We start from the raw sequence: 22372 nt of genomic DNA, 5'->3' as shown, positions 1-22372 counted from the left end.
AGTTTTATGAACAGAAGTTTAATGGCATGGATCTCTCCAGACTTTCCAAAGAGGCTAAACATAAATGATTTTTAATGCTGAATCCTTTTAGTTAAGTATCTGCTGGTAGCACAGTCTGCATCCTTCTCCACTGCTGTACAATGAGGCCATTCTGTACAATGGGGCCATCTGTAATTAATGAACCCTCAACCTTCCTGCATTAGTTTTGTCTAAGCTTTGGAGGAAGGTGTCAATTAAAAATTAAAAGAACCCTCTTTCCATTAAATTAAAGAGCATTTAAAAAAAGAAATGCCACCCTCTGATAGCAGTTTAGCAGCCAGGAGGATCGTCTATCAGGCAGCCAGAGGAGGAACAGCAGAAATGAATATACATGCACATCCATATGTAGTGCTCGGTTTTCTTGAGCAATTGCCATTTTATCCTGGAGTAACCCTTGAATCATTTGCAGGAGGGTGTCAGATAATGCTTTCTTCAAACCCAAGCCAGCTGTATGTGCAGTCAGGGAGAGCCATATGGTGCCTCGTGTGCAAGGCTGATATTTGCTGGGTTCTGAAGATAGTTCTAAAGTCTGTCTCATGGCATGAGCCCTGAGCTGCACTTGGCAGCTCCCTTTCTGCCAGGGAGACTCATGGATCCAGAGACACATTGGAGGGGTTGGAAGGCAGGACATTTTCTGAATTATGTAGAAAAGCTGTCCCTCTTCAAGGAGGAGATTTTTTCAGTTTTGCCATTCATACAAACCACTCTCAACAGATAAAGTAAATGTGCAATTTTTTAATGCTTTTGTCTTTCTGGTTACACAGTTCATTAATTCAGTACAATTCCTGTCCTTCTTGGAGGTATGCACCCTTTTCTTATCCAATTTTTTTTTGTAGTGACTAAGAGTTAGAATTTAATCATGAGTTTTGAGACTGGGTAACTGTGCTGAGACTCATCTAAATGCTGCATTTCTGTCTGGACAGGTCTGCCAACATTTCGGTATAAATTGTTTTGCATGTACACTTAAAAATTCACTTTTTTGTTGTTTGAATTGCTTTTGCAGTGAGTTCTTTCACATATGCTTGAGGCCAACAGAGTTTGGCCTTTCATAAACACCATTTTTGAGAGGTTGGTGTTCTTTGCACTTCCTTTACTTTTGAAGGATTCTCTCCTTGTAAAATGTTAGTAGAATAGATGCATCCCTTCACATCCATGGACTTAGTTCTTTTTTTTAAATAGCATTTGTCCAGGGGAGTTTTATATGCAGGTGAGCATGAGAGAGTTCAAGTCTACACCTCTTACTGCTCAGGAGGGTGCCTGACCATCAGGCTATGCCCAAAGGACATTCTCTACCCAGTGCAGTGGAGAAGCTGTGGATCCAAGGATCACTGAGTGAATGGAAGCTTTATTTTCTCTGTAGCCCTGTGTTCAGTGTCCTTGTTTGGAAAAGGCATATCTTCATTCCAACATGTGCTTTGGTACCCATTCCTAGCACTAGCAATGTTAGCGTCAAAATAAACATAGCACCGACCCCTGCATTTGTTGAGGAGTTTGGAGTCGAAAATGTGGGAGATCTGAACAGGTACATGGCACAACAGAGTGGGCATACTCTGGAGAACCTTGCCTGACAGCTGTGATTAAATTCCTAACTCTGGATCAGCTTGTTTATTGTAGGGGGATACAGTATGGATAAATGAAGGTGTTATAGAATGTAATCTTACCCCCTAAAGAATTGCAGCTGAGCCAATTATTAAGGATTAGGAGCAGGCCTGACTTCAACAGGCTGCAGCTGTAGCCAATAAGAAGAGTGTTATAAAAGGGTGGGTTGGTTGGTTTAGGAGACCTGGAATCAGCTGGCTGCTGTGAGAAGGAAGAGTTAGTGCTTAGAGGAGCTGCCTGCAAGAAACATCAAGGAGGTATGAAACTCTAGCGATATGGAACCCTTGCACTATAATGACAACAGTTTATCTCTACCTTTTTTCCCCTATTCATGTTCCTTGGGAAAAAAAAATGGGTTAGAGGAGTAAAAATGATAGGTTAGAGACAAAGAAAATATGGAGTTTGGTTTTAGCCATGTTAAATTAGAGGAATTGGTAAGATAGTTTAAAAGTGTAGAGACCAACAGTAGAAGTTAGATCATTGTGCAAAACAGGAATATTAACTGCTTTGTACAGGGGTGATGGGATCACATGAGATTATTATTTTCCCCAAAAAGATTTATCAAAGTATTGTAATATCCTCATAATTTGTCAGCAATTGTGAAGCCTGGACACCTCAGCCAACTTTTCAAATCTCACATAATCATCAATATCTATGGGAAATACAATGAAATATGTCCTGTTCTTAATTGATTCCTTTTGCACCACATTTTTCACACAGACTTGGCTGTTGGCCTTTCTTTGCTAAGTGAGGGTTTCAACAAGTGAAGAAGATGGATGGCCAAACCAATCAACTCCAGAATATGAAAAGGTCAAAGCACTCAGCAAGCACACTGTGGACTGCTTCCAGATAGACCAAGCATAATGAGTCAGATAAGTTTCTCTTAGAACAAACAAAATAAGGAAACTAGAAGTAGTTCAAGGCAGTAATGTTTTCTTTATGACCACTATGCATAGCACTGTGGAGTACAAAACAGGATAAAACTCCTTTCCTGATCTATCTTGTTGAAATAGAAGAGAAAAAAACTAAGTAGTTTGTATTTGCAATGATGAATAGATTTGTGTCAACATTTAAAGTAAATTAAGACTGATGTGTGCAAGCAGAGAGATCTTGCTAACTTTTTTTGTGTATGGTTACAGCTTCCTTCTTTGTAAGGGTTTCAAATGGGAGGCTTTTAGAAACACAACCTCTGTGTGTCCTTAGCTCCTGGGCAATGGACACAGCTGAGCGAAAGGAGCACAGGAGGGCTGCCATGGGCTCTCTTTGTGGTCTCCAATGCCAACAGCTCTACACTGCAATAACTGAATTGAAGCCCAAGATTTAATGTTTTGGTGGGTAGTGCTGGGGGTTCAGCAGGGCTGTGGGAACTCCACTGGTGCCAGCAGAGAGAACCCCCATTATGGCAGAGGTGCCTGGCTGCTGGCAACCCTGGGCCAGCAGAACCTGCCTTCTCACCTGGACAAACCCAGTGCCCCTGGGAAAGGAAAACTGGTCAGAATGATCTGAGGAAGTATTTGGTTGCCAAATCCTCCTAAATCAGTGTGTGTGCACTAATTTTTAATGGGTTTCTGTTACTTTCAGGCTTATCTTTAGCTGCTGCTCTACTGCACTTGGCAGGAGAGAAATAAATATGAGCCATTACTGCTGCACTATATTGAATACCAAGCATGTTTTCATTCCATCTAGCTAACATGAGCAGAAGATAAACTGGCAGCTTATTCCCACTTTATGTACCAAAATAGAGTGATAAGTGGAGACCTCGTGCAGAGGAAGCTGCGGCTCTGGAGGGTACATCTGTACAATCACATATGAGATAAAGACAATAATACTGCTCTGAAAGGGACATGAGTGACAGATGTGTATTTTATTTTTATTTTCATCATGAACAGTTTGTGGGGATTCAGGAGAAATAAAAGCCTGGGTATTTAATGAAACATCTCTAACCTTGTGAAGGAGCTTCACCTCAGCCCATGTCCCACTCAAGTAATGTGGAGATAGACCTTGTAACTTTGAGGAGGAACCTGTGCCCAGTGATATTACCCTGGCACTTTCTGAGAAAAACAGATGCCCAGCTTTGGGAGAAGAAATACTTGGATCTGCATTTGATACAAAAGCCACTCTCTCTGCTTTGGGAAAACAGACTAATGAACAGAAAATTAATTAGAAGTTCTATACAAAGCATTGCTTTTTGCAGATATTGTCAGCTTACAGTAGCCCCCACTCATTTCAGGAGCCTTTTAAATGTCACTGGCTTTCAGTGATGGACTGAGATGTCGAAACACCTTTGCAAGTCTGGGCTCTGGTGTTTAAGACTCCTGCTGGAAAAGTGTGGTTGAAGGCACAAGGGAGGGGAGGTGGGGTGGAAAAACCCTCATCATGTGGAGGTGTAGGTATGTCAAGTGAAACTCCAGCTACAATTTTAATTGCAAATGTGTAGTGGAGGAAATGGAGCTGTAATGCTCTGCTCTATTAAGACTCCAAGCCCTAACACTGGGGTGATCTGACTCACTGGAGGGTGAGAAATTTAATGTGCTGTACTGCTTGCCACAAACAACATTTGATTTCAAAACAGTAAGTCTACCAGAGTTGTTCCAAGCTGTTCCAAGCAGATAAGATTTAAACCCAGCATGCTAGCTTTACGTTGGTGACTAATGATTGAATGGAGGTGCAGAACAGAGGTATCTTTAGGTAGGCAATCTCACTGGGTAAATGAGATTTGGACTGTGTTTTCTAGCAAATTTAGTCTTAGAATAAATTATTCTGTTTTGAAAAATTACAGGCCCTGTTGGAATTGCACTTTGCATCTCACAGAGGTAAAAAATGCATGTGTAGTTAACCCATTAGTACCTAGCTGCCTCCCTGAGGTACACAGCCCCAGCACCTGCAGCCATCTGGACATGAGCTGTTCCCATGGATCTGTCCCCATCCTTCAACCATTCACTGGATCTCCAGATGGATGCACCAACTGGAAATCATAGAATGGTCTGGCTTGTAAGGGACTTTAAAGGTCAACTAATTCAAATTCCCTGCCATGGGCAGGGATGCCACCCACTGGACAGGATTGCTCAGACCACATCCAGCTGGTTTTGAACTCCTCCAGGGATGGGGCATCCACAGTTTCTCTTGGAGAACTGTGCCAGTGCCTCAACACCCTTCCAGTAAAGGATTTCTCCTTAATATCATATCTAAACCTCCTCTCTGTCAGTTTAAAGCCATTCTCTCTTGTCTTATCATGATATTTCTTGTAGAAAGTCCCTCCCCAGCTCTCTTGTAGGCCTCTTTAGGTACTGGAAGGTGCTATATGGTTTCCCTGGACTCTTCTACAGGTTGAACAACCTCAGCTCTCTCAGCCTGCCTTCATAGCAGAGATGCTCCATCCCTCTGATCGGCTTTGTAGCCTCCTCTGGACTCACTCCAGCAGGTCCATCTCCTTTGTATGTTGTGGGCCCTGGAGGTGGATGCAGAGTCCCAGGTGGGGTTCCACGAGAGCAGAGAGAGAGGGTCAGAATCAGCTCCCTTGACCTGCTGGGCATGCTGATTTCTGGGCTGCAAAGGCACATTGCCAGATCATACTGAGCTTCTCATCAATTCAAAAGCAGCACCCTTTAAAATGTGCCAGGACTCATCACAAAAGGAGAACCCCTTAAAAGCAGTGCTCCCATCCCTTCCTCTTCCATGGAGCTGCGAGGGCCAGGAAACTCAAACCAAATTGAAAGAAACAACAATGAAAAATCCCCCAATGCTCACCCATCAAACTAAACAAAAACTTCCATGTTCTTTGACATCTTATTTCTATGTAACAACCAATTCTTCTCATTTGGGGCCACTGGACAATGACATGTTTTTGTTTACCTGGATGAAGCCCATCTTCTGTATGGGGGGACAATTAGGCTTCTGGGTTTTAGCAGCTCTGTGACCTCCTGGAGTGCACTGTGCCATTTATACCTGCCCACTGTCTCAGCACTGGGCAAGATGAATCCTGAGCCCTTACACCCACATCTTGGCAGCTGAACTGAGCACTAAGTGGATGTGAATGCATTCAGCCATAGCACAGGAAAATCCCAAATCCCAGCATCAAAGGATACTTCTCTTTTTAATGCCACAACATCATAATTCCTTCCTGCCAACAAAACAACTTCTTAGGGGTTCACAGATGAAGGATTTTGTTTGATTGTTGGTTCAGATACTTGTGTTGGAAACATCCTTTATATTTATTAAAGCCTGCTGCATCTTAAAACATTTTGTTCAGAGAAGGGACTTAAAGATGTAACCAGGAAAAATTATCAGCTGCTTGCCACATGAGAGGATTAAGGACCACAATTTGTCAAGGGTGTAACAACTCTATTCCTTAGAGCACATGTAATCTCATGCAACTCTTATAAACAATCATGTGTTTTGTCTTCAAGATGCAACAATCTGTTATGCAACAAATGTCCACACATACAGGGCCATATGAAGACTTGCACCCACAGGTGAACCAAGGGGCATTTGCTTTGCCATTGAAATTTCCCCAAGATGACTGATTTCTTTTTTCCTAACCCCTTTGTTGGCTGTTCCATTGTCCCTGTGAGGACATGAATGCCAAGTTACCTTCCTGGTTCAGCTGCTGCAGCAGGAAGCTCAATCCTACCTCAGCTGTGTCTAAACAAAGCCAAAAGCCAGAAAATCACTGATCTGGAGAAGTGCTAAAATGTGAAATAGTTGCCGAGAATTGTAACTTTAGAGGGATTAAAAATGAGCCTATCACAACCACCAGTGAACAACCCTATAAAAATAAAATCTTTCTTCCAAAAAAAAATTGAACTTGTGTTTTCTGTTGAACATTTAATCCTCCAGGGCCTGCAGAGGTCTTTGCAATTTCTCCTTCATTCTTACCCTTGCCTCCTTCCTCTGGTCTGGAAAGTCTGGTAAGCAAATGAAATGGATTTAACTTCTCCCTTTTCAGACTTTTTCTATGTTGGAGCTCATGTCCCTCTCCCTCTGACAAAGCTTTAACTGCATCTTCTCCCTTAAGAAGAGGGAAGATGTAACCTAAGAGTGGAACTTCCAGCTGGTTCTTTAACTTGGCATTGTGCACCACAGAAAACTATTCAGGTAGACTTATTGGGGATAAAATGTTACCATATTAAAATAAATATTTGATTCTAATTATTGCTGCTATAAAATTAGTGTGAATAATCTTATGTACTACTTCACCAATTGCTACTTAGCCTTAGTCACATTCATATGAGGCAAGTAAAGAAGTGGCATTGAGGAAGATTCCCAGGCCAGATCTAGGTATGAATCAGTGGCAAAGCCTAAGTTCATAATTCCCACCAGAATTCTCCACAGACCATTAGAAAACATGGTTTTTGTTTTTTTCCAATCTGATGGGCAACATCCCTTGCTTCCCCAGAAAGACTCATCAGGAAGAGGAAGCACCATCTCATGCTTCCCTCAACAGAATCAGAAAGAGATCAACTGAGGGAATGAGGACAATAATCTTTGGGTAATCTTTAAAACTTCAGGTAATCTTTAAAACTTATGTTTGATTCCCACAAGGATGCAGGGCCAAGTTTCCAGAGGTGCCAGTACCTAAAACAACATGCTTAATGCAGGATCACTAAGTGAAAATTGAGATACAAACCAGGAATATTGAAGTGACATGATAGGATGTTATTTCTATTTTCACTATTGCTCACTGGTAACTAAGTTCACCAGCAGACCCATAAAGCAAAATAAAAATAATCTGATAGAAATACTGTGGGGAGATATTGAGACTTGTAAAATCATATATTGAAGTTTTCACAGCACCATATCATTATGTAACAGAGTTTTCTATATCCTGGTTATTACCATCTAGCACTGGAATGAAAATCCATTAGAAGAAAGGAAAAAATTTGTTTGGTTTTCCTTAAACCCTTTATCCCAAAACTGGGTAGTATTTTATCTACATTTTTGAATGCACAGGACTATTTTTTAAATTGCCTATTCAAAATATAAAATACTTAATATTTCAGTGCCATGGAAATTAGAACATTCAAACAAACAAGATCTTTCTTAGCTATGTCACATGTGGCATTCCAATGTTGACTTGATTTTTCACAGAAGATTAATTTCCTCTTTTAGGGGCATAAAACACCTTTGAAAATTTCAGTCTAATGTTTCCATCTTCACATTCATTAGTTTCACAAGAAAATATGGCCAACAAAACTGAAGCACTTACTAACAACCACATCAGCCTCAGACCACCTCAGCATCAGCAGGTCAGTGGGATGTGTTTCCAATGGTGCTGGAAGATTTGGAGCACAGCCTAAAGTGGGCTTTTCAGGACCCTCATTGCTTAAACAAATGTTTGTCATGGTACCCAGGGAGAAACTCGGTCTGAAATTCTCCAAATCGCAATATTTTATCATTTGTTTATTAGTTTGCTTGCTTTTAGCTTCTCTGCAGAGAAAAGTCACATTTGCAAAAGGGGACCTTTCCCTAAGTTCATAAATGCACACCATGTGTGTCAACCATAACTGGTTGAAATAAATTCCTTGCAAAGAGAAGGAAAGTCAAAATGAGCATAGGCAACTCTCTTCTATGAACACTTTACATGCTTCACTGTCTTAATTTGAGCAAAGCAGGACAGAGCCATGCCCAGTCAGTGGATGCCTTTGAAAACCATGCCTCTATCTTTCAAGTCTCTATTACTCAAGTGTCTGCCTCTGTTATTGACGCTGTCTCAGAAGGAAGGATCATTTCCAGGAGTGTATTTTGAAAGTTTCCAAAGCACTAAGTTTGAAACTCTTCAAAATCAAGACCTTTGTTATTTTGCTTGGCCATGACCCTCAGCTTGGTGTCCCAGCCACCCTGTGCTGGGGGCACCCTACATTGCACTGTAGAGAAAGCCCTGGAGGAAGCCCCTGGACCTCTGCCCAAAGCCTCAAAACCAAGGACTGGTGACTTGTGGGCACTGTGAGGACCAGGTTCCTTTGGGAGCTCTGAGTACTTCATGCATTTGAGGCCGTCACTTCCTGCATTTTGAAGCAGATGCTGCTCCTCCCAAATCCCATGCTGAGGGGACTATATGCCAAAAGCAGCTTGGTTTTTTCCTCTTTCCTGTGCTTTTACCAAGAAGGAGACAGCTTAGCCTGTGATGCTGTCCAAAGATGATATAACATTACCTCAGGGAGGCTGTGCCCCCAGTCCTGTTAGGGCTCTGTCACACCACATCAGTCTGGAGCACAGGCTTGCTCCTTGCTCCACGGTATAAAACAAGCTCCTTCCAGCAAGAGTTTTACAGCAAGCTCACAGTTGCTTTAAATTAGAAAAGTTGGCAGGTGGCCAAGGAAAGGAGCAGGAGCTTGTTCAGCTGAGACAGACAGTTAGAAAACTCTGTAAGAGCATCAAGCCTCAGACAGGTTTTCACAAAGTACCTTTTTTTGTCATCCCAGCATTTAAATTTCTTTTCAAGGATTTTGAATCACCAAAAATTACCTGCTGGCTTGAATCTACAACTCTTACACTACCCAAACAGAGTACGTTGCTTTCCCTGAAAAATCAGATGTCATCTACTCAACTGTGAAGGTAAGTTGTAACTGATTCTACTTTCCTGAACTGACTTCTCTGAAATGCATTTGGAGAAAGGAATGCAATAGAAAGATCTTTCAGAAAAATGCATATTTTTTCTGAGGTACATTAATTCTGTTAGAAATAGACTGTTGTGGTGTCTCGGTGAAATCTGCTTATGTATCTTCTCTTGTAAGAGATGAGTAATAAACTTGGACATTTATTGCATATCAGAAAGTTAGCAGACAGATTGTTTAAAAAATCAAAGATGTAATATTCTGACAAAAAAATTGTTTAAAATGTCTACCTTTCACAGGGTTTAGGGCGATTAAATTACCTAAAACATTTTTAAATTATTCCTCTCTATCTAGCGTTAATCTTACATTCCACCAACCCAGACCAGAGATTATTTGGGTTTTTTTGCTCATGAATGATTCCATCATCATTCCAAATCTTCACTTTAACTGCAGTTGCTATGGTTTCATAGAAACTCATTTTGCAAAAAAAAAAAAAATCTATAAATACCAAATAAACAGTTTTGCTTCAGACTTGCACTATTACAAAGTTAAGCTCCTGCATTTACCTTATTAAACTCTTGAAAATATATCCATTTGTTATTTTGCTGCTGTGTTTCTTCTTCTTGGTTGAGTTTTTTTCCAGATCATTTTACTTTTTGTGTTTCCCCTGCTACCAGCAGTGTGCTTTGTGCCTAAGAGTAGGCTGGTGAGAGACTGTGTGCTGCTAAATACAGATGAAATGCTGAGTGTAAGTGATTAATCACAACCTTGGGCTGGGTAGGTGAGAGTATAAGTGGATTAGCAGTTTCAAGCTCCCTTTTTTCTGCTGGGTCTCTGGTTACCATTAGCCAGGCAAGGCTGAGGCAAACATTGCCTGCTGCCCAAAACCTGATAGTCACAGTGGGGGCTAATTCCTCCATCCCACTCATTTGCAAGGAAATGATGAAGCTTTTCAGGCTGAAGTTTTAGGAAAATATGGGTATGAGCACAGCATTACCCACAGCCCTTGGAGCTGTACAAGCTATGGAAATTTAATAACAGGAACCTGCTTCAGAAACCACACAACTGTTGTGTTCTATAGCATGCTGTGTTTAAGAAGCAGAAAATGCCTTCCTGTACTGCCTGTCCCCTGTTTTGCCTTGACTTGGGACAACTTCAGCTGTGCTTCTGGAGCAGATTTACCCTGGTGAGAATGGAGGGCTGTCAATGCCCCTAATGCTGTGTTCCCATGGATCACACTGTATTTAAGAGCAGAGAAACACAGAGCAGGGAGGGCAGGGAGAAGAGTGCAGAAAATCAAAACTGGAAGTGAAGGAGCTGATATGCCTGCCCACTGTCATGGAAGAAATGCTAAAAGCCTGTTGACTTTGGAGCCACTGTGTTAAGTTTGTGCCAAATGGGAAGCCCATTCTTGGGGCTTCCATCTTTGCTGAACTCTGGAAGGGTGGAGCTAGGAACACCTCCATCAGGTGTCTCCTGGGAGAGAACTACACAGTGTAGGGATTGGGAAGTGCATTGACTCTCTCAGTGCTTGCCTATTCCTTGTCTTTCCTCCACCATACCCCACCAATCTGATGAGTAGGTGGGAGTAAAGGTGGTAAAAACTGCTCTGTGTTGCTTATTGATACTGGAGACAGGAGAGTTTCTGAAGCTGAATATCTCAGCCAAAGGGACTGCTTCTGGCTCAGCAGCAGTGGCAGGGAAGGATGCAAACAAAGAAGGCAATATTTTGTTATTTCATCCCCTTCATCATCTCCACTGTTGCACTTATCCATGGTTCAGTCACAGTGGCAAGGTGAGGAGGTAGATGGAAATCCACATTTCTGAGGGCTAGGTTTGAGTGCCTGCAGGAGAAGTTCTGTCCCATTCACATAGCAAACTTATATCCTTAATTCTCTGTGACATGCCCATTCACAGGTCCATCCCATGCACTGGTAAGCCTGATTTCAGAGTCCTTAAACAGATGCTGTATGAACATTATATATACTGTCATTGCATGATCAAATAACATCTCTGTTACCAAAGGATCACCTTGAAATGATGAAATTAAAATTTAGATTTACCAGAAAAATGTAACCTCGCAGGGAAGCAAAAATCCTAAGGTTTCAACCTTTTACACAAGTAATGGTCATTTAAAAAGTGTTTCTGATTCAGAGACCTTGCTTGTCACATATACAAGACAGTTAAACTCCATTTTCACTGCTGAAGTGGATTCTCTGTTAGCAAAAAGGACAGCAAAGTGATTATGTGATTGCCTTGGCAGAGAATTCTAGAGTCTTTTCAGGCTCATCTTCATGGTGCTACCTGGAAAACAAAGGCTGCAAATGAAATAACCACTGGGCAGATTTGTATTTTAGTTACAGATATCGGGCTGCAACTGTCAGCAAAGGGTATTTATTTCTGCTCCCAGTCTCTCTAAAGTAAAAGGTGCAAATCACCTCTCTGCATTTCTCTGTTGGGCTGAAGAAGGAATCTAGATTACTCTGATTTCCCAAAGCTGAAATAAACAGTTTGTGTTCTTCATAAATTAGGATTCAGCTTTCATTTTTTGAAAAGCAGTGTGAAACTGTCTTGGTTGTCTGAGACTCACCTGATGTTGGATGCAGATGGGAAAGCCCAAAGTGATGAAAGCAGAACAGCAAAGCACCTGATTCAAGCCTTTAAAGATACTTTACAGTTTCATTACTCCTTCAAGCTGGGATAGGGCCACATGACCAAGGAGTTTACACATTTCTGTGAGGTTTAGGTGTTGGGAAGAACAGAACTGTTTAGTATAAAATTAATTCTTATCACAAAGGATAATGGCAACCTCCTTTAAAGGGGAAGAATAGGGTATGAATAATGGGAAAACACATCCTGGCAGTGAGAGATATACAGTTATAAAATAATCCAGAGGGAAAAAAGGGAAAAGTCTCACTGGCTGGGATGTTTCACTTACTCTGGGCAAACTTAGTAGAAATCTGTGGGGAGCAATCATTCCTAGGCTGAGAGATGTGATAGTCCATATGTTGTGCTGGCTTAAATGCATTGGCTCATCTTCAGTCTATCCACTGTATTTGTCTTCCTCATCCATGTGAGTATCACGTCTCTCAGACCCAAATGGGGCCAGATCTCAAAAATTTAATGGAGATAGTTGATTATGTTTGGACACCATCAGGCCACCCATCCTATTTTCAACTCACATTCTCCCCTTCTCTTTTGGAGAGACCCCAAACCCAAAATCAGACATCCTGCAAGAAACAGGAACATCTCCTTGCCAGGAGTCCAAGGTTGAAGTTAAGGGAAGGGATAAGGAAGGTTTAAGGAAAGGAACTGTTTGGTTTAGGGAATGGGGGGTTTGGATGCATTGTAATTCATGCACTTTGTTTTATTTCTCTCTCTCTTATTTTTTTTTTTTCCCTACATTCTTCAATAAAGATATTTTTCTTTCAGGAAAAAATGAGAGTGGGGAGAGCATTAATAGCTGAGGTGGGACCTGAAATGTAGTTTAAAAAATGTGCAATAAAAACAGGGAGTGTCTTGCTATAAACCCAAGGAGAGCTGGACAGGCAGAGCTGAAGAGATGAGTGTCCAGCCTGCTCACCCCACCTCTTCCCATTGCTGTGATGGCCTCGTGACTGGATCCAGGCCAGCGTAGGAGCCCCATCACTGCAGCACAGGGAAAAGTGATTTGTGAGCTGCTGAGAGACAGACCTCCCCTGGGTTTTTTACCCCTTGGAAAAAAACAGAGAAACTTGGTTTTCTTCTGGATTTGTCCAGGAAAACTCTCCCTTTTCTTGGAGGGGGACTCTCTTGGTGCTGGAACATACATCTGCTATTCTCACTAGCAGTTACTACTCAAGACCAAAAGTCCTTTTCCTTTACAGGAGTCTATAAAAACTTGATGTTATGCCAGCCTTGCTAGGCCTGCACTGATGTTCCTGCACAGCGCCAGTCTGCTGCCTCTCAATGCACCTGGGGATTCAACCTCCTTCCCCAGCACAGCCCAGTCTGCTACTCCAACCCTTAATCACTATCACTCAGCAGTAGTGGAAGTGCAGAGAAGCATGTAGATTACTCTTTGCATCCATTCCCCATTCTAGACACCATGCTGGTCTTTGTTTTGCAGAGCAATTGGCTCCTTTGAGTCTCTGTAATTTCCAGCTCTCCACAGACGTGCTCTGAAAGTTACCTCCCAGAGACTGTCCTGTTTTGACCCCTAAACCTGAGATCATAGCCCTGCATTAGCAACCCACACAGTCCCACACATCTTTGCTTGTCTTCTCCTGTGAACAACCAGCCTGGCATCCTCCTTTTCACAGACCTTCCATTTTCCTGTCTGTGTGTTTCCCCAGGGTAAACCACTTTACTGCTTCCTCACAGGAGGTTCCTGAGGGGGGCAGCCCTTCCTCCCAAAACTACAGTGGATGATGGGCCATCCTGTAGCCTGCTCAAATGACCAGGGCAGGCACTCTCCAGCTTCTGGACAGCTCATTTCTCAGTGGAGAGACCAAGGCTGCTTTGTCCTTTCCTGAGTTATTGCTTGTGCCATTCATATTCCTGCTAGAAAGTGGTAATAGGTATCTGCAGATGAACTCTGAGCACCAGCTTTGATGTGGGGCAGCAAGAAACTATTCCAGGGAGAGGCAGCAATTTTGGGAGTGGGAATAGGATAGCCTGCACTCCAGCAAAACAGCTTGCATAAAGCTGTGTGTCCTGTCTGGATCACAGCTCCTGCTCCTCTCCTTGAAGAAGGGAATTTTCATTTCTTTCCCTATCTTGGATAAAGGGAAAGGAAAATAAAGAAAAAATGTTCCCCTTACTGACTCAACTTCATCATCATTAACTTCTCCATGTGACTGAAAGTCCAAAATGGGAATGCAAAGATCAAGTAACATCAATAGTCAGACAGATGGGAACAGTTTAGGCAGGATGAGCAGGACCAGTAGTCCTGGCTAACTGTGAACCAGGTAATCCCATGCCCTCTCCCCTCCTTCCTGCAACCCCCACAGGGAGTGGGTACTCACTGTCCTGGCTTGGCCCCTGGGGTCTCAGAGTGGTCTGGCTGTGCTGCATAGCCCCCATGGACCTCCATGGCTGTGCAGTGAATATGATTTGATTCTCTAGAGAAGGGGCTGTATTTCTCTGTATTTCCAGGGTTTTGGAGGCTGCATTGGAGACTGCCTTCAGCTTTTTAAGGAGAATTGAGAATTTCCTCTGCAGAACTGCCTAGGATGGCTGTCTCCATGCTGACAGGCTACACACCTCAGTCCTGATTCAAAATTCCTGTTCATGGAATTTCCCAGACAGAAACACATCCCTTTGCACTGTGTCACACCTGAACAGTGCCTCCTGCACTACCAGGAGGTGCTGAAATTGCAGGACCTGTTCTGTACAGTGAGAGTCTGCTCTGAACCTGCCTGGAGTGCCTGCCTCTGACAGATATGCACAATTTGTTATCAAATGCAGATAATCCTTAAACTCACCAGGAGAAAATATCCAGGAAAAAATAAAAGGGCACCTTGGGAACAGGAGCTGTTAGAACCTACTGCTTATCTTGTATTCTCCCTTTCTGCAGACGTGCTCTGTCCTTGAGAGTCAGGGCTTCTGTCTGAGACTTTGATTGCCAATGTCTGGGAAAAAAAGTCTGAATGGTGTGTGTAAAACATCTGTTTCTGCAGCCCAACAGGGCATGTATTAAATCCCTGTAGTGAGAGTCAGGTCACAATTCAGGTCAAATCAGTGCTCACAGCTCCTTTCGTGTGTGTTACATAAGGACATGCACAGACTGGGTCTACTGTGGGTGCAGCTCCAGGGCATATTTGGATTGCTGTATCTGGCAGGATTTAGCCCTAGATTTCCCCTCCTGCAGATAAGGACTTGTAGCCAGGAGGATTGTTTTCATACCTCCCAAACACCCATGTGAAGTACTTTGATGAGATGTGTCTCTTGGCCATGTCCAACCTGACTCAGCAATCAGGAAGTTGTATCACCTCTGCAAGGATAGGCCAGGGTTGTAAAACCTCTCTGTTCCCTTAGGTCCATTTTCTTCATCAGAAGGGATGGCTGGGACACTCAGTGCCATCAGTGCTAATGCTTGAGCAGCCTCTGCATTGACTCTGGCATGAGCTTTGGATTCCTTGTCATTAGGACCTGATGATCCCATAGCAGAAACAATTTTGTTTGCATGGAAGAACGGCCAAGACACCCTTAAAAGGAAGGCTCTGCCAAGATCACACTGCTGGAGGTGCTCAGCACTGCTCCCACCTCCCCAGGACCATCCTGAGCCAGCCCAGGGGTCAGGCTGTGAGCCCCAGGGCAGAGGGGACACCCTGATCCTTTCAGCCCCATGGCCAGAGGTGGGCAGGACATGGCCTGGCACAGAATCCCCCACCAGAGAGAGCAGCCCAGCCATGTTCTGTGCACGCCTCCATTCCAGGCTGTCAGCTGAAGCAGCTGGTTCTAATTTATCACTGAAACCAAACAACTTAATCCACCAAATATGCAGCAGTTGGGGGGTGAGGGGGGGCCTTTCACTTAAAGCTGATTTATAAATTGGATGATTAAGGTTAATTTGTCTATGAATGAGGCAAATCTGTGTCAGATATTGTTACTAATGCTTCCTCCCTCTAATTTTTGCAAGTCCTAAACATCCAAGGCCTTTTCAACCTGAGGCAATGGGACACATTGCTGTTCTGCTGGCCAAAAGCATCTGGCACTCTTTCCTTTCATCAACAACTCCAATATTTATCTATTTAGCCCTTCAGAACATTATTTGGGTGTAACAGATGCTGCAGCCCTCTGTGGTATGGGTGCCAGAGACAGGCCTCAGCAGCAGCTCTGGCATACACCTTCTTGGTTTTGGGGAGTTACTTCCCCTTGGCTGCCTGGCAGTGATGGCTGGAAGGCAGCCTGGCACCAGAGATCCTGTGCTGAGAGCCCCTGGCAGTGGGGACTGAGCTCAGGGCTTGACAAAAACTGCATCTTCACAACATGGCTGAGGGCCCTGATGGGAAGGCTCCTTAGTCCAAACCCATTTTGGATTAGGCTGAGATAATGATTGGGTTTCCCTACATTTATTGATCCTGGAGGTTATGGCCAGCCTCAGATCATGTGTTTCAGCACATGCACAGCTATTGATCCATCCAGCTACAAACAAGACACACACCCTGCTCCTACAAGCAATGCACATGTCCTGCTTCTGCTGACACCCATTCCAGACCACCAGCTCCTACTGCTCGTAGCTTGTGCTGCTGTTCATGGAAAAGGGCTCTTCTCCAAGCAGCTGGCACTCAGCTGCCATGCACAGCAGCACTGAAGTTAGAGCAATGCAGCAGCCTTAAAAAGCTCTTAACAGCATCAGCCTTGTGTGCCTGTGAAAGGTGAGGGGGAAAGGCAGCCCCAGCCAGCAGCAGGATTGTCAAAGCAGCTGGGCATCCACAAACCAGAAAATACCTGGTGTAGGAATGAGAGAGGGTCTTTGTGGAGGGCCTTGGCAGCCCACAGACCCCCACCCTGTGGTGGCCAGGCTGGGAACACCAGGAGCACAAATTGGTTGCATGGGAAAGGAACAGCTGCATTGATTTGTTCAGCTACACCTCTAAAAATAAGCATTTCATTAGGTGTCCTTGCCTGGTAGACACTGCAGTGCTCCTCACTCCTCACAAGCCAGTGCCCCTGCTGCAGAGAGGGAGCCAGTGGCACAGGCTGACCCCTGGGTGTCCCACAAGAATGAGTCCCTTCAACCCAGGGGTGTGGGCACCTCTAGTGCAGCCATGGCAGAGCACACTGCTTTTGGACATTTGGACTTTCAGGCTGGATTGCAGGAGCTGAGTGGGTTGTAAGGAAATACAAAATAGCCTCACATGGGGTCACTGCAATGGTGATAAGGCTGTGGGATGCTGTTGCAATGACCAGTGCCCCCCTCCTCAGCAGTCTCTTCTGTAAGCAGGATCTCCTGGGGTTGGAGCAGTCAGGAAATCCTTCTCCTCCATTATTTCTATTAAGTGGCAGCATTAGACAACATACCAGGATGTCACTGAACTTCTCTTCAAGTGCAAATATCAGGTAGGCTAAAGGGAAGAGTGAAAAGGAGAACAGAAAAGCAGGATGCAAGCAGCAGCAGCAGCAGTGGGAGCAGGAGTCAGAGCCCTTAGTGCTCTGCTACAGCTCCTGCATTCCCATCCCTCCTATACACAAAATGTGTAAAGCAAGCTGGAAAATAATGGCTTTGAGAAGAAAACTGAAGACACCTGGAACAACACTGATCTTGAGAAGAGCTGAAGCAATTCTAGTTTTTGTCTAAAAAAAGAAATCAATCTTTTTTGTAATTCAATCCAGACAAGCCTTTAGCACTTTAGGAGTTTTAAGCTACATGCAATGGGAGCACCATAAACAATTTATTCTGCAATGGTGCAGTCTGCTTTTCACTCATGAAGCCTTTTCCCAAATGAAGAGATGGCATTCAATTCACTTTTACCAGCTCTTTACTTGAGAGCTGGGCTGTGCTTCAAATGGTGATATACACTGTAAGTGGCTTCTCCTCTCCCTTCCCTCATTCTGTACCCATAAGGGATGGTCAGAGATATCCTCATGTCTGAAAGCTTTGTGCTTGCAGGAAGGAAATTAATTGCAGCTCATTGCAAGAAAAGAACATTTTACTTTGATGTTTTCGATAGCTTGGTCTGAAATAGCCTCAGCCTCACTCCAGACCTGATGAAAAGTGATGAATTTGAATGAGCAAAGTTGTTTCAAATTTCCAGATATATCTTGTACATGATATTCTGGGGCCCTAATTTTTATTTCTGCTTGTTTTTTTCCAAGGTTATAGAGAAGAAAGGGATATAGATTTAACTTATGGGAGACTTGATGTGTGCATAAAGGACCATTTTCTTAAACTGTCAGAAGATCAAACATAATGTTTTGCAATCATGTTCAAGGTACATGAGCAGCAGATTTTTGATGGGAAAGTGACACAAGCTACTGATAGAAAGCCTTCTCTCTAATTCCTGGGGAGTTTATTTTGCTTTCCTACCTCTGATGAAGTAGCAGTACTTGAAATAGGTTTTGCTTTTGGCTGAAGATACACTCCACAATGGAAGAATGTCCTTGACTTAAAACATCTCCAGGATTCATCCATGTTTTCTGACCTCTGAGAGGAAAGGAAATTTAATAAGAAGTCCTTTCTGACCCTCAGATGGAAGATCACATGAATGCAGGCTCAGGACATTTATATCTGAGCGTGAGAGTTTCTTTTGATGGGTTTTAAAGTTATATGTTGTTGATGTTCTTGAATTATACAGCTCAGTGAAGCATTCAAAAACAAATGTTCAGCCCCCCTGGGGTATGTTCAAGGCCTAAGGATAAGCTTTGATGTGGATACAAAGCCATGATGGCTGTCAGCTCCTCAGTCATTTTCCAGTGGCACCAATGTGACCAGAAAGGGAATACATTTGTTTTCACACAGTTTTGAGTCAGAACTTCAACTTCTGCTGCTGCAAACTGAACATGCTGCCTTTGCAATCAGTGCAGCAGTATGGGTGCATGTCAGCTCAAGGACTGGCTGTTCAGATTTCAATACAGAACTTATATGGGCAAGGTATTACACACAGGAGATTCGCCTTTTACATTTTAATGGCATATTAAATAAAATTAAAAACTAAAAAGTCAGAATTCTTCCCTTTTTTAATGCGAAGTTTGAAGCATCAACAGGAATTTGCAGATCTTGAGGCCTTGCCCATTTTTCCCTGGTCCCCACACTGGCTGAGACCACATTATAGCATCTTGCCTCAAGTGAGGAATTGCTACAATCCCAATGCTAATTTGGCTGGCCTGGCAGGCCTGAGCAGGAATGCAGCAGTGTCTAGAAAGGGGGCTGGCAATATGGAACATCCACATAAGGGTTGCAAAGGAGCTTAACTGGCTCCCTCCAGGAAGCAGAACTAGTCTAGCATACATCTGTGGCCCATACTATATTTTTTTTTCACAGAAGAGCCATTTCCCAGCTACATGCCAGATATATATATATATAGCCATAGTGGCACCAAGTATAAAATAGCATTACACACCAAAATCTAGATGTGAGATCAAAATGTGAGGGCCATGCTTATGAGCCACTCATTTAAATATAAACATTCTTGTCTTTCAAGAAAATACTACCTTGCCTTTCAATTCTTCCCAAGCCCTCCTTATGTACAAACTGAATTTCAAAATTGAAATTGATTGCAGGTGTCTTAAGTATATTTTTCTAGGCCTTCAATTTAAACAAGTTACAGCAATACTCACCTTCGTACAGTTTTTGATCATTATGATATGAATTCTCACTGACAGCAATAAAGACCATGGGGACCTTTCCTCATTTCCAGAACCAGATTTTTTTAATTTGGATCCTATTTTAGACTGTCAGAAGGGCTGATTTCTGAGGAGAATCTTTCATTTGATGATCCCTAGTACAGCTGCCTACCACATGTACAGCAGCAGTGTTAGCATTTTTCATTTTCCCCCCTTTCAGCCTCAGCACTGGAACCCATTACACAGCTGGCATCTCAGAAGGGCCGTGTTACTTTGACCCTTGCTTCAAAAAATGATCTGTAATAGCAAGGTGGCTATTAATAACTAATAGCAGGAATGCACAGAGAGCTGACAGCAAATAGGATGGCAGCCCTGAGAGATGACCAGTCAGCTTCTTACTCTGCACAGATTGTAATCTCTGGCAAATACCATCCTTGTGCCCTAGGTCCACATCTGTAAAATGAGGTACAAGGTTTTGGCTTCCATGACAAATAAGTAGAATCAAATAACTGGGTTATCAGCTATGGCAATAACCACAAGTTTGTAATTACCTGGGATAAAAGATGCAAAATCCCTCTGGATCATAATCACATCTTGCTCTTGGAGGTAATGGGGGTCAGGTGTGCAGTATGGAATGGAAACCTCTGCATAATTGAGTGATCACTGAAGAGATAGCTGCCAGCTGATTGGACCTGCTTTTAGCAGCTGTTGGATGAGATGAACTCAAAACATCCCTTCCATCCCAAATTACCCCTGTGACTCTGTTCTAATGCTGCACCTCTGCAAATGCATCCCCTTGGACCATTGGAATGTACATGGACAAAGCAGTGCTGCAGGACACAGCCTGCCTCCATCAGGGACTGATCAAGCTGTGGACTGAACCAATTCTGGGCAGATTGATGCCTCCACCAAAAGCACTTTTTTTCTTGTGGCCCCAGGCTCATCCTAGAACGAGTATAGATGGCCTTAGGTAGAACTGGGCCTCCAGGGAGCCAAGCAATGGCAGGTTCATCTCCAGATTAGCTACCTAAAGGTAATGAAGGTTTACCACATTGGGGAATATGCTCTAGTTCACATTGACCTGCCATTTCATCTTACATCACCACTGCATCAGTGCTTCAGTCCTTCTCGCTCAGCCTTTACATGAAATAGCAAAATTAAGCCTTGTGGTTCCTATGGACTCTCTATGTGGCATCTCTCATGAAGTAATAAAGTGTGGACTTTCTAAAAGCCCTGTACACTGACATTGGAAATAACACCTACTTGGATATATATACATATATATATATATTTTTTTTTTTTTTTTTGGGGGGGGGGGTTTAAAGCAGTGAGTAAAATGAGACAATTTTCAAAGTCTGATCAGCACTCCCAGGCTCCAAGCAGCACAACCCAACCCATCTCTTGGGTGGAAAGATAAATGAGAAACACAGGACACTAATTTATATATCAGGATCTACACTTCCTTGGGGGGGAAAAAAAGAAAGAAAAAATATTCTCGTGTTTTTGATGTGGTTGACCATGACACAGACTTCACCCTACAAGTCTTGTACTTTTCTATTTGTGTTACAGCTCCTGGGGCCCTGGCCATGTTTGCATGCTCACATTCACAGTTGCAGTTGTAACTGACACTCTTATGTTGGGAACTGTTTTCTTAACTCTGCATGAACATCTGTGAATGCACATACAATAATATCCAGTAAGGCAAATGACATTTACAGTGACCAGCTGCCTCCAGTTGGGAGGCAACACTGCACAGGGCCACAGTAGAACGAAGCACCCAGAGGCTTGCAGTGCTTACACAGTTATGGTGTGGCTGAATTGGGCTGGGGATAAATGACATCATCCATTCCTGGGGGCTGCAAGTGCACTGCCCAATGGCTTGTTGCTTCCTTAGTCAAAAGCCAAGTCCCTGGGGCAGAAACCAAGTCATGCCTGGGAGTAATTAAATGGCGCTCAAATTAGTACTGTGGTTTAGATGTCCCTGCTGAATTCAACTCAGTTCAGCCCTCAGAAGTTAGGTATGTATTCTGCTTGTCTCAAAACACTTCAGAGAGCAGCAGGTCACAGGTCCCAGGCAGTTTTTGAAGTTTAGCCTCTTGTAGTTATGGACAGAAAGCTGGAGAGGATCCCGATACGCCCCACTCGTGGGACTGCTGCCTGCAGCCTGGGCGTGTGTGAGCAGGCTCTGTGCCAAGCCTTGCTCCTACACAACAGGTCACAGGGCCTCCAACATCATAAAACAGGACTGAAAGCCAAAAATGCCAGCTATTTTCTAAAAATAGAGAAGATGAGATGGGACAGAGGGAGAAGGCGCGTCCTTGCTGATGGTTTAGCAGTGGGGGAAGAGGGCCAGTGTGGCAGCTGACAACAGCTCACCCCAGCATGGCTGAGCAGTACAGCAATAGATTTCAAACATGTATTTAAATTAAAAAAAAAAAAAAAAAAAAACAAAACAGCAAATATTTTGAAATTCCAGATCTATGGTTTGATAATGCTTTGTATTTTGAAACTGTTAGTGGAGAAAGGAAAAGTGAAAACAACAGGAAGAGCTGAAAGGAGCCAAATTAATTTACTGTGAACTTATTGTTTCAGTTTTCAACAAAGGAAATGGATATAAATAGAAACTAAATTGAAACTGAGGTCTCTCTCATTCAACAAAATATATCACTGCTACTAGTCAGCTACAATGCAGAAAGACAATTTAATTACTTATAAACAACTTTGAAGTTATACTTGTGTTTTAGTGTCGTAATAAAGCTGAAAAAAACCCAAAACAATAAAAGCTGAACTCAAGTCTTCAGGTTCAAGAAAAACATTGATAACACATATACAAAACGTGTAGGGAATTTTTTCAAGTCCATTGTTCACACAAGAGAATAAAAAAAGAGATCATTTGATCATTCTTCATTAAA

At 43.0% G+C, this 22372-nt stretch overlaps 1 protein-coding gene across 3 annotated transcripts in view; it reads left to right on the top strand.

The window, feature by feature from the left end:
• The first annotated feature begins 8746 nt into the window (after positions 1-8746).
• Positions 8747-22372, top strand: part of C1QTNF7 (C1q and TNF related 7) — a 53555-nt gene continuing 39929 nt past the window's right edge. Inside the window, exon 1 of one of the 3 annotated variants that reach the window (XM_077177696.1) lies at positions 8747-9192. The gene's annotated coding sequence lies outside the window, so the exon portion shown is untranslated. The remainder of the gene's footprint in view (positions 9193-22372) is intronic. The other 2 variants (XM_077177695.1, XM_054632930.2) reach the window with 2 other exon arrangements.

Source organism: Agelaius phoeniceus, chromosome 4, assembly GCF_051311805.1.
Source record: "Agelaius phoeniceus isolate bAgePho1 chromosome 4, bAgePho1.hap1, whole genome shotgun sequence".
NCBI classification, from domain to species: Eukaryota; Metazoa; Chordata; class Aves; order Passeriformes; family Icteridae; genus Agelaius; species Agelaius phoeniceus.
The sequence above is the reverse complement of the archived record's forward strand: the minus strand, read 5'-3'. Positions and strand labels throughout refer to the sequence as shown.